At 35.9% G+C, this 12798-nt stretch overlaps 1 long non-coding RNA gene across 1 annotated transcript in view; it reads right to left on the reverse strand.

The window, feature by feature from the left end:
* Nucleotides 1–361: 361 nt before the first annotated feature.
* LOC131577291 (uncharacterized) overlaps nt 362–12798 on the reverse strand; it is a 48885-nt gene continuing 36448 nt past the window's right edge. The window contains exon 3 of the long non-coding RNA XR_009277188.1: nt 362–9670. This is a non-coding gene — a long non-coding RNA (uncharacterized LOC131577291). The remainder of the gene's footprint in view (nt 9671–12798) is intronic.

Genomic DNA, 12798 nt, shown 5'->3' on the forward strand with positions numbered 1-12798 from the left:
ATAGTGCAACATTTGTCCACTTTTTTTGTGAAATATATTGAAATACCCATTCATACACTTTATCCAGAGAATGTAGCAGCACATCCTGGTAGCAAGACCCGGCACCTGTTGGTCCAAACATTCGCAGTAGCTTCAAGGTTTCCCGGTGGCCTCGAAGTCACAGTGAAAATCACCACCATTTTCTATGCTGATATTAAGACTCTATCGTTATGAGTTAATATATCAATGATGAGGTTATTAACTTCCTTGCTGTGATGAGAAATCAATACAGTTCTGCCCAAAGTCTTCTATTCACACATGCAATATGTAAGCAGCATCAGACAGGTTCTAACATTATGTTAACAAAACTACAGACAAGCAGTTAAGCACAAAAGATCACTTTATTTTTCAAATCACACCTCTCTCATTCTTGAAAAGGTGTATTTCTAATTGTTACTATTTTAAATATACTTTATATTTTCCTGTCAAGTTAAATACTTTTGAAGAAGAATCCCCAAATAAATAAATACAAAGCACAACAGTTTCACTTTATGATTTGCTTTGAGCAGTCTGGTCCTGCATCCATTCTGGCACTCTGCTGCTCTTTGAAACTGCAAAATCTACAGCCAGCCTTCCTTGTTCGCCACAGCCCTCTGCTTATCAGCTATTAATACAAACTGTTCACACAATGCCAGAGCATGCACAAAATAGCTTGCAGTAGTTTAATAATTCTAAAACTTCCATTACAAATACACACATTGCTACTAAGAAAATAATTGGGATGCTTCTTTTTCTGGATGCTCATAGAAAATCCCATGTTACAAAATGCTTGTTTGATGATATACATGTCTGCTGGTGAAAAGAAAATCAACACTAACATGGTTTGTTGGGTTGTTAACTTACAAAACCAGACAATTCCCAAAGTTATCAACTGCAGCACAATCTGCAACCACCATTTTACCTGAAACCTAATTATAGCCCAAAGGGTTGGTAATGCACATCTGCTGCAGTATAAAATGACACCAAGGTCATGAGAACACACCATCATGAGGGGTTTGTTCTCATATGATGAACATAGTCCAGTGCAACAGCATGTATCCTGGAGCCAGGGATGGAGGCCTGATGATGCAGTTTTATGATGCTTGTCGCGATTATGGAGAGGTGGAAGTCATCTAGTGCAGGCAGCATCATGTCCCTTCAAAGAGAAAGCTGAAGCACTTTCCATACCAGAAGTTGCCCTCCTGAAAAACTTTTCTTGATAGAGGTATCAGCGAGAGCCTGAACAGCCAGTGTGGCTGTGAATTCATCCCAATTACATGTCTCGCTTGGGACAGTATTCCTGAAAATGCAGTCAGGGTCTGGCAGGCTGGTTTTGCTACATACACATATACTTAAAGAACATTCAAAGATTACAATAGAGGCTAAAAACTGTAGCCAAAACTTATACCTGTTCACAACAAAGTCTGAGGTAGTTTAGAACCACTCTATGAGAAAGAAGGAAAGGAATTTAATACACAAAAATTTCAAGATACAATTATAATTGCTACAGAGAAAGGGATGGTAACATAGTGTGAAATGGATTTAAATTACTGTGTGTCAAGAAAGAGGAGCCACTAACAGGAGAATAAGTGAAAAAGTTCACTAAAAGCTAAACTTCTATTTAGCCTGGCTCTGAACATTAACATTCACTTAAAAAAGAAAACCAAAGACAATAGTGAAATTGAGCAAAGCAAAAATGAAAGAACATTTTACAAGAGACTGGATAAGGTTAATAGACAGGGGATCCAAATTGTGAAGTAATGCCGTACTTAACAAAATGAGTCCATGTGGTCAGTGTGATGTTCAGATCCCTAGACAGCTGAAATACCTTCACACAGACACACTGAAAAGTTATGAATTCTTTCAAGGTTCACTCTTGATGATGCAGTTCACTTAGGAAAGAGCACTTATGTACAATTAATGCCTTAGACAATGGACAACTAGCAAGTTGAGCATACATTTGGTGTACCGTGGTGAGAAAGAAATACTTCACATTTATATTTAAACTTAAGTTATGTAAGCCAGTGTAAAACCTGACCTACTTCCTAAGTCAACAATAAATTTCTTACTTATTTTTCTCTTAAGGGTAACAGACTGTAATCAAATCACGGAAATATAAGGTTCAAAAGGACTAGTATTTCACACATCCATAGAAAGCCAAATTCAAATGTTGCTCACTAGCACTTGACAGCCTAGTGGTAGTTGCCTTTAGAATCTGATGTGAATTAAAGGGGATGATGATATTTTAGTCAACATAGGATAAAGAGGTAAAAATAAATAATTTTTAATAATTCCTTAATACATCATAATACAGAGGAAAATTACAGGGAACACACCAGCAACAGTGATACAATGCTATGTAGGGAGGAAAAGAAAAGGAGTAAGAAGCAGGTTGGGGAAAGCATGTAGGAAAAAGGAAGAGCTGGAAAGATTGGGGCCAAACAGAACTAGCTCAGACTGCAAGAATTTTATCTTTGTGTTGCTCTTGCCAAAAAAACTACTAAAGCCTCACTTCCTATGTTCTCTTTTAGCACTCAGATGAATGATAGATTCCTTAACAAAATTCCATTTTTTAACAAAAAATAGGCTGTGTAGAAACACATCTTTGCAAATAGTCACTCATTTTGCTTAACAAATACATTTCCATTGCTACATATGCATAGATGCAACCACGTAATTCCATACCAGTCTTTCTTTCCCCCAAACTACTCTTTTTGCAACTCCAGCTCTTGCTTTAAGTGATATTTCTAATCTAAACATCCAGCCCTCATGAGCTTTGTATTACTGCATAAAAACATTAAGTATTTACCTCTCAAAATAAGTAATACAATTTCTGAAACAGATCCAGATCACGCAACACCAACACCCTTGTTATTGAGAATGGCAAAAATAAACTTGGAGAATAACCTAACCAGGATCCTGGCCTGTAGAAGAGAAGAAACCTGCTCCTGTTCTCCAGCAATGAACCTGTCATGATTGTCTCAAAAGCCATTTCTCAGCTGACAAATCTCTATGAGAAATTCTTGAGAGGAATCTTACCATCTTTTAACAACTGAAGATAAGTCAAAAATCCAACAGACAGCATAGAAGATGCCCAAAAGCCAATTCTGTGGCCTGACCATGTTCCAAAGCACAAGCTAAAAGTTTTGAGTAAAGACAAAAATTTCGTAACATCTGTGGTTAAACACACTTATTCCATTCTAGGTATCAACCACAAATCTCACTATGTAGCAACTATAGCTCAGGAGAACAGAGACAACAGATAGGTGATGTAGACCACAAATTATATGAATGAAGGAAAGGCTGAACTGGGATTACTCAGCCTGTAAAAGAGAAGGCTTTTGGATGACCTGACTGCTGCTGTCCATACTTAAAAGGAGGCTACATGAGAGATGTCTACAAGGACAAGGGGAATGGCTTAAAACTGACAGAGAGTGGGTTTAGGTCCTAGGAAGAAATTCTTTACTGTGAGGGTGGTGAAGCACTGGAACAGGTTGCCCAGAGAAGCTGTGGATGCCCATCCCTGGAAGTGTTCAAGACCAACTTGGATGGGTCTCTGAGCAACCTGTCTAGAAAAATGTGTCCCTGTCATGGAAGGAAGGTTGGGAACTCAATGATCTTTGCAGTCCCTTCCAACCAAATCATTCTGTGATTCCCTGATTCCTCCCTCTACAGAAAGATGCTATGAGAACTACTGTTCACTTGGATTACAGGGCACATAGCAGTAAAACTGTCCAACTCACTTGGTATTTCAGGACTTAACTGGTACTTTTTGGACACAAAGAATTTGGTGTTAAAGACCATCCTATATTAATTTAGTAAATTTTTCAGACCACTTAATATAATTGACTGAAGTGGTTGATACGAATCTGGCAGATTTCAGGAGTCAAAGGACAATTCTGAAAATGATGAGAAACTTGTTTTAATTGAGCAGCTGCACAAAGCGAATAGATGTGCCAAGATGATAAGTACAAAAAGGATGAATAAAAATTCATTTTACCAATAGTGCAGCTCTCCTCCTCTGTGATAGCCCAGGGCCTAAAGTAGTAAGAGACAATGAAGAGGCATGTTTACACCTGTGCAGGGTGATGCCACCACTCATTCAAATATTTAGTAATTGGAACTTCAATTCCATTACGTTCATGTAAGGAATCTATTATGATTTTTTTAGAACACTGACTTGTATTATTGTACTAGGCCAGCAAGGAACAGTATAAGAAGTACTTCTCTAATGACTGGCTGTGTGAAAATGGATAATGACATGAGTGTATGGAGCCCATTCTTTACTTCCACCATCTGGACATATTGGAGTAATTAAACACATACAGCATGATAAGATAGGTATGTGGTTGCACAGGCAGTCAGTACATGGGCATATGACAGATACCTGTAGTTTCCTCATACTATGCTGCACTTTTTAATTGGGCTTTCTTAATCTAAAGAAAGTTGCAGAGTGATTTTAAACCTTTTCATGTAAACATTCAAACACAGACCCAGATTCCACACTTGGTCATTACCTCAGCCAAAGCTTTGCAATAAAAGCTTGGCAAGGGCCAAAAAGACTGCAGGTTTTTTTTTCAGCAGGTAACAGAAGTCCTATGAAGGTTCTCTCTGTAAATACTGCAAGCCACGGCAGACAAGGCAGCTAGGAGGAATATCTGTGTTCTTCAGACTGCACCCATCTTTGAGATGAGCATTTAACTTGCTCTATATTGTGTACACCTCACTACAGCCAAATTGCCAATATTTAACAACTGGACAAAAACTTTGGACTGGTTTGCCTGTATCTTTTTTACACATTCGCACTTCAAAAGCAACCAGCATCCTGCCGTACCACAACAGCAGCATTTCACACCTGCCTGCACAGATTTCTTTTTTTTTAAATTTTGGAGCTTTAGAATATATTCTAAATGTAAGCTAAATAATTACCTACGACCTCAGTTTAATGCACATATACACACACACATATATATATATATATATACGTATATGTATACACACACACACACACACACACACACACACACACACACACACACACACACATATATACATATATGTATATCTATATGAGTATTTAAGCAGTCCTAAAGCTTGGCTCGGGACCTTTAACTTCTGTATCCTGAACAAACCTTTGTGGAGCTTCTACATATATATGAGTTAACTAGTACAACTGACAACAACAATCAGAGAGAATTAATGATTCTAACCTAAATAGAACCATTAACTGAGAGATGGGGATGGAACCCAGGCCTCAAGCATCTTCTGTGAACAATAATTATTTTTGAAGCATAGTTTAGTCCTCTGGCAACTGATACGATGATGCACAAGCCTAATCATTTACTCTTGGATATATTAACTCTTACTGCCTCTATAATTTGCTTACTAATCTAGCCACAACAACAAAATTACCAATGCATTCATTTGTTTATTTGACAGTAGACTAACCTCTGTCAAAATATAAGCAAATTAATATTTTCATAGATATGCAATCTATAGCTTATGAAATCAAAGTTCTAATACTTTATTAAGCATCTCTGAATAGGCATCACTTTATAACCAGAACTATGATGACACAACAATCAGACAAGAATGGCATTAATTCTGTCATCTAATTTTTGTACTGAAAATTTAATTAGACTGAAATAATTACAGACTTCTTTTGCTTGCTTTCATGGAAATCAACTCTCATAAAGTCAGGTACTGAAAATTCTCTGATGTCATTATTAAAGATGAAGATGCATTAAACTGAATTTTTCAGCAATGCTGAGAAGCACTGAGCTCTTACATGAGTAGTCATAATGAGTAAGAAAAACTGATTTTCATGGAGAAAAGAAGAAATAAATGGAGCTCTGAAGGAAGGAAACTGCAATGAAGAGTTCTTATTCTAACAAAATTAGTGATTTCTCCTCTGTATTGTCTTTTACATAAGACTTGCATTACCTTCTCTCATTGTGATTCCATTTAACAGCCATTTAAACTTGTTTTAAAGCTGATTGGAAATGGCTTGAAAAGTATCCTGAAGAATTGTAAGCTGCACAATGTTTGCTCACTTCAAAAATGTATTTCCTCAGATAATACCTTCTGTGAATAAAATACCTTTTATTTTCATTTGGAAAAAGTTAACCAAATAAGAAGATTTTAGAAAGACCTTTGTTGAGCTCCATATGATTTAAGTCTCAGCCTGAATTCAGCCTATGGAAGTAAAATTGAGAAAAGGAGACCTGGGGAATTTAAAGATATTGAAGTACCAAATAGAATCAATGGCTCAATATTGACAGTACAGATATTTCCATTATTCAAAACTCAAACAACAGATCTATTTTATAGTTTCTGATAAGAAAGCAATGAGTACCTGGTCAGTTCTGCAATAACCTTTTTCTAAATAGGAAAAGACTGATTACACAGTTCTGAATAATTACAGCATTTCATCACTTTGATAAACCTTGATACTACACCATAACAGTACAACATACTTTCACTGAAAGAAAAAGCAAATATAAAAAAGAAAAGGGAAAAAAAATTCCACAAAACTTCAGAGGAAGTTTCATCTGAACTTGGGAGTCAATAAATACTGACAATAATTAGAAAGAATGAGAACATGCACACAAACCCACAAATCAGTTCTGTGTTGTATCCTCCTTTGTCACTACTAATACATTGCTGACACAATGTTTAAGACAAGAGACCGCTTCTAGGCAATACATGTATTAGGGGTGTTTGTTGGTGGGCAATATTAGAAGGCCCAGTGGAGTTCAGCTCTCTGTAAACATTACATCTTTAAATAAAGAGGGAAAGGTTGAAAGTGTAAAGGGCTTGTGGCAGGCCTTGCCTTAAAAGCCTGGAAGCTCACTGGACTCACCTTGATGACAGGTTCTCAGAGCAACTCTAAATAAAATACTCTGAGAAGGCCATTGTGACTGAGAAGTTTAATACAAAAAATTGCTATTCAACTGCATGAAGGGATAATGCAAAGTTGGCTTTTCTTTGTATTGTTTTATGGGGGTGGGAAACTGAAGGCTCTGTAGAACCTTAGAGTTTTTGCTTTGGGGATCTCAGATATGTTCATCCAGATTTTTGGGAGAGAGTGAATATCATGGGAAATAAAGAGACATTTTTGTTCCACAGTGAGTTACAAGACAAGATCAAAAAGATGTTCCATAGGTTATAGTCTACAGGACTTACTTGCATTATAAAAATTAATGATGCACATCAAAGATTACAGATGGAAAAATTCCATTCTTTCTCTGAGAGCCTAGGCTCAGAACAGATGGCACAACCTTTTTTATTTTAGTTTTTTTTACATTCTCTACAAGGGTGGCTACTAAATAGTAACAGCTAGGAAGTTATGCCCTTTGCTTACCCACAGTTTGAGAAAAGCAGACTTGTTTGATGGAACTGCAAAGAAATACCACCACTGCCATGCAAGGACTTATCTACCAAAAGCAAGATATGCTCTAGGCATCTCAGCAGTTCCATCATGGATTGCAACTGAAGAAGTTTTCTGCTTTTAAAGGGAAAAAAAATAGAACTTTTTTGACTTATACATAAACATTACAGTGGTGTCCTCAACAGCTGGTCTCAATTCTTCCATGTTCCAAAGGCTGTTAAGCCATAAGGTAATTATCCCAGCAGACTGGGGGGAAGTGGCTGGCACAAGCAGAATCCTGCCTTAGAACTCCGCACTGTCTAAGGCAGCTGTGGCACATGAATTACAAGCTTTTTACAGCACAGTGGGCAACCATCCTCACCAACAGACATTCACAAGTCAGAATATGGCAGTGGGAAGGGAGGGAACTGTATGCAAATGTCAGAACAAAACTAATTTGGCAATGAAAAAACTATAATATTATCGATAAAGCCTAACCAATTTTATTTTAAAGAAAAGGGATGCTTTTCTTATTTTAAATATCCTCTGATTCATTGCTACCACTGATTATATTTCTTCTTGGGTTTAGCACAACCAGGATCCAACAGGAAAATTATTTCAAATTAAGTAGTGTGATAAATTAACATACTATTTGCTACGTTGATATAACTCATTTTGTCATTGTGGTTATGTAAAGGAAAACCGTACTTATCCTGCACTAGCTTTGTTTTCTTCTGACAAGGTTATTTATCACCACAGGAAATTCCAAGTTCATAAAACTGGTTTGCTGACATTTCCAATATAATATACTTTGTGAGGAGAAAGAAGCATCCTAATCAATTTTGCCAATTACATCAGCATTTGTGTTAATACATTATCTCTTTATTCCATACTGAAAGACTGGCATGGAGTTCTTCCTAAAAGTCACGTAGATCTGGAGAGTAAAAGACTACATCATCATCAGTGTGAAAACAGAATAAGTGAAGTAGCAGGCAGTGTAATCCAGACAGATATAGATGGATAACAAATTCTGTGACTGTAAATTAAGAACCAGATCTTTTGCAATGTGGTGCAGAAGCATCACATTTTATGAAGATCATGAGAAATGTTAATGCATAGACAGCCTTTGAATTTTTAGCTCCAGACTGTAAAACAAGTCTTACTGGAAAAATGTAAATTATCTGTGAATTCTTCTTTTGGAATTTGAACTACTGTTTGTCAGTGACCAGATGGAGTTTCACTTTTCTAAACTGAACATTTTTGATGTTCTGTTGCAAGTTGTCTTAGGCAGACAAAATTTAAATAATCATCTTCAAGAGTGAAAAAATACAATTTTCTTCAAGACAGATGTTTGATTTAGAAACTTCCTTTTGAATGTAGGAAATGACAATTTTATACTCTGAAAAGTCAACTAAGGTGAATATTAATACAGATACATTAATTAGTTTGTTGATATCATGAACGCTTTTCTTGTCATCCCACTGATGAATGAGAGAATTTGCATCTCAGCAGGTAAACATGTCTGATACTTCCTTAATCTACTGTACAACATTTTCTAGAGCCAAAAATAAGAAATTAAGTGGAATACAAAATCAAAATTATTTAGAAAACAGATTACTAGTTACAAGGTAATATGAATGGAGAATCACCTAAAAAATAAAATATATTCTGGACTGATGTGTTCCATAAACATTTTTTTTGCTAATAAAAGCCTCCAGGGAACAAATACTTATTTTGTATGCCTTCCATTCTGCTTGAATAATTTTAGATTTGTAGCTCTGCCTTTTGTTTCCTTCCTTTTTCCCTTGCCTTGGTTAGATTAGAGAGGTAGGGTGTTAGTGGGGTACTTGATGAAGATTGAAGACCTATTTTCTCCCCCCTTGGAGACCATCCTGATTTGAACATATCAAGGAAGAGTGAAACTGTCTCTTCATGTCCTTGGGAAAAAGCCTTTTGCATTTCAATACTTACAGCGTTCAGACATGGTCCCCTTCATTCACAAAGAAAGAAAAGGTGCCAGCACAAGAAGGTTCTGAATAATTTTGCAGAATGTCAGTGGGGCTGCAAAAGCTCCCTTTCAACCTACTTTATCATTGATGAACATGAGGATGTGAGGTGGATCCAGGAGGGGAATGCAGGGAACCAGGTGCTTGCAGCTCCAACAGGAAAAGAAACAAGCTACTGTCCACCAGTCTCCACCTCTGTTGCTGCTGCTTCCTTACTACTCTCGTCCTTGTGGGTACTGTTTTGTGCTGGGCACTCAAAATGTACACAGTGAAACACCTGGAGAGAAGAAAAAATGAATATAAAGCAAAACAATTTGCAAAAGCGTGATCAAAGTAAGATGAAGCCTATATGGAAGTCTATATGGAAGTCTGCAGGCCAGATCAGTAACAAAGTCAAAATAGAATGTTTCACTATGAGGTCAAAAACATTTGCTTATGGGCAATAAACATTAGACAGGGACAACACTGGAGCAAGAGAAGGCTTTCAAATTATACCAACCTTTACATTTGGCACTAAAAATCAGAAAGATGGTTCCAAAGCAGATAGGGATTTGTAATTTTTTTTTCTTTCTTCACCAGCTAGCAGAAATACCTACTACATGCTATTGGATAATAACAACAATTATATTAATTGTCTTAAACATATTTTATGATCTAATCACTTCCTGAAGAGGCTGAATGTTCATGCACCCTAGAAATGAAATTTAAATCATTACCAACATGATTCTATTTTAAGATTGCCCTCTGCTGTAATAACAATGGCAGCTCTACAGACATGTCCTGGAGTATGTAGAAAGGCATTCAGAGTGTCCAAGGTGGCTGCTGCTTCATCAGGTGAAATACTCCATTTGAAATAGTGATAATTTTCTGAGGATTCAAACAATACCTGGGACCAGTGTACATGTGATTGTCTCATAGATTAAGAGGACTGTGTGCTTAAGCATTTTTCCCAATTTATTTTCTACTTTATTTACTTCTACTTGTTCTTGAAGAGCCTGGGAGGAGAAGGGGGAGGAACTCTTTAAAATTGTTACAAAACCTCTTTCCATACGATTTCTTATTGCTATGAATTGCACAACTTTGCCACATACTAAACATAAATATTTTCTTACATTGCTTTAAATGAACTATTTTCCCATGCATTGTAGTTTAAAAGTAAAAGCTTGATGAATATTAAATCCTGAATTTTAAATGTACTGTCTTAACTTTGTATACTTTTATGATATCTTCTATTAGTCATGTCTTTAAAGCTCTTCTCACAAACAAAGGTAATCTCTTATAATCTTCACTGCACTTTCAAATTAATATTGGCAAAATCAAATATACACAAGACATACATATGCTATGATATAGATATAATACATTATTGCTATTATTATTATTATTATTATTATTAATAATAATAATAATAATAAACATATTCATACAAGACTACAGAATACGGTATTTTCTCTCTTTTCTTCAATACAACCTAAAAATCCTATTATTCTTTTTGACCATCCCTGCTCAAGTGAACATTGAGCAGACATCTGCACTGAAATGTTTGCAGTAGCTCCAGGTCTTTTCTGAGGATGTTGCTAGCTAATTCAAATTCTGACAGCATACATAAAATGAATAAAAAAAAAATCTTCAGTCAGTGCTTGGTTTTTTTTAATCCATATTATATTTTCTTGTGCCCCTCAGTGTAGCTTTTCTATGCAGATACTTTACGTGCTTCTATTTCTATTTATACACATGCTCACATAAAAATGTATTGCTATGCCTTTACATATACATATATGAACAGATTACAAATCTGCACCACCACCCACATGTAGACACATGCACAGAATGGTTTTCCTGTGCATTTCTTCCGTTTTTCCCTAAAGCTGGACTAATTCCTATACTGGCATGTATTCTCTCCATCTATTACAGTTCTGGAGAAGACAATTTTTGTATTTATCTACACTTCTAGAGAAGTCCCTTTTGTACTCATACCACTTCCATGTTTTTAAAGTAACACCTTATTTGTAATAAGAAGCTATTGTAATTTTTCCAGCTGCACTTTTCAGGATAAGGCCTTGCAGAAAAGAACATTCTCTCATAGTGCACATCTGTAAGATGCTGCTTTCCTTGAAAGGAAGCACAGAATGTGATGGAGGTCTCTAATCCAGAAGATTCTGTATTTCTACTGTATCCCACCATAATAGTGTTTCTCATTTAAAACCTCACTTTACATAGCGATACAGCTTTTTTAAGCATAGTGTGGATAGCCTTGAAATTTAGCTAATACTAGTCTACAAAGTCAGAAATACACAATTCTTAAATTGGAACTTTCATTTTCACTGATTGTTTCATATTAAATTCTTAGTGGTCAAAACATGTAGCACATTGACAAGCCTGTGAATTTGGAGCATTATTCTCTATTACTCTGCCACCTCAGAATAGAAAGAATACAGTGTGTGAGAGAAGCCTAAGCCTGAGAAGCACAGATGCTTCCTCCAGTATCAGAATTAAGCATTTCCACAGTATCACTAAAACATACGATCTTTCATATGCTTCTCTCAAAAGAAAAAGATGACAGCTCAGGATCATCCTGTGAGCCACATCATGTTCTAATTCTCACAGATATTTTAAGAGAGGTCAGACACACAAAGTAGGAGGGCCAAGTACAAATACACTGGTGCAGTAATTTGTAAGATAAAGCTCTCACATCAGCAACAAGGTGTCCTTTCCAGGTCAGTAATACTGGAGAAGAGTAACAAGAGAAAACTTACATAAAGTATCTGGTGACCTGTCTGACAAATGAACGATGACAAGGAAAAATATTTTCCCTACAAAATTAGGATGTCTGTAAGCTCAAGAAAACAGAAAGTGATACTTCCATCATGTTCTAATATACCAAAAACTATTCAAAGTCCAGGTAAAAAAATTTGTGAACATCATGTTTTTCAAAACTTGGAAAACATGGTTAGGAGAAGATGAGTTTAAAGATTAAAAAATTCACAAAATGGAGACATTTTATGGCATTTCTTTTAAATTCCAAAAATAACTCCTCCCTTAGGCATGTGCAGATTGTGTTTCAAAGTTCAAAGGTATGTGTTGGTAGAACGAGTAAGGAGTATTTTGTACCTATTACAGTAACACTCCTTGATAAGAATATGCTGCTGAATATGCTGTATATTTTATTTAAAATGAAAATGGTTTGACATACTGTACAACCAGCTGTGGGCAAGTAATTCTGGACACTGCTTGTATTCTTTCTGAAGAGACTATTGAGACTATAGAATAAACCAAGACTTTGGTTACACTGTTACTATTTAAATTGTAAATCTGAAAAATATCTTGCTGCTTTCTTTGGAAAATTAAAATCTATGACAAAATGTCACAGACCTTCTGTTTAATTTATATATATAAATATAAAAG

This window comes from Poecile atricapillus, chromosome 3 (assembly GCF_030490865.1).
Source record: "Poecile atricapillus isolate bPoeAtr1 chromosome 3, bPoeAtr1.hap1, whole genome shotgun sequence".
Taxonomy (NCBI): Eukaryota; Metazoa; Chordata; class Aves; order Passeriformes; family Paridae; genus Poecile; species Poecile atricapillus.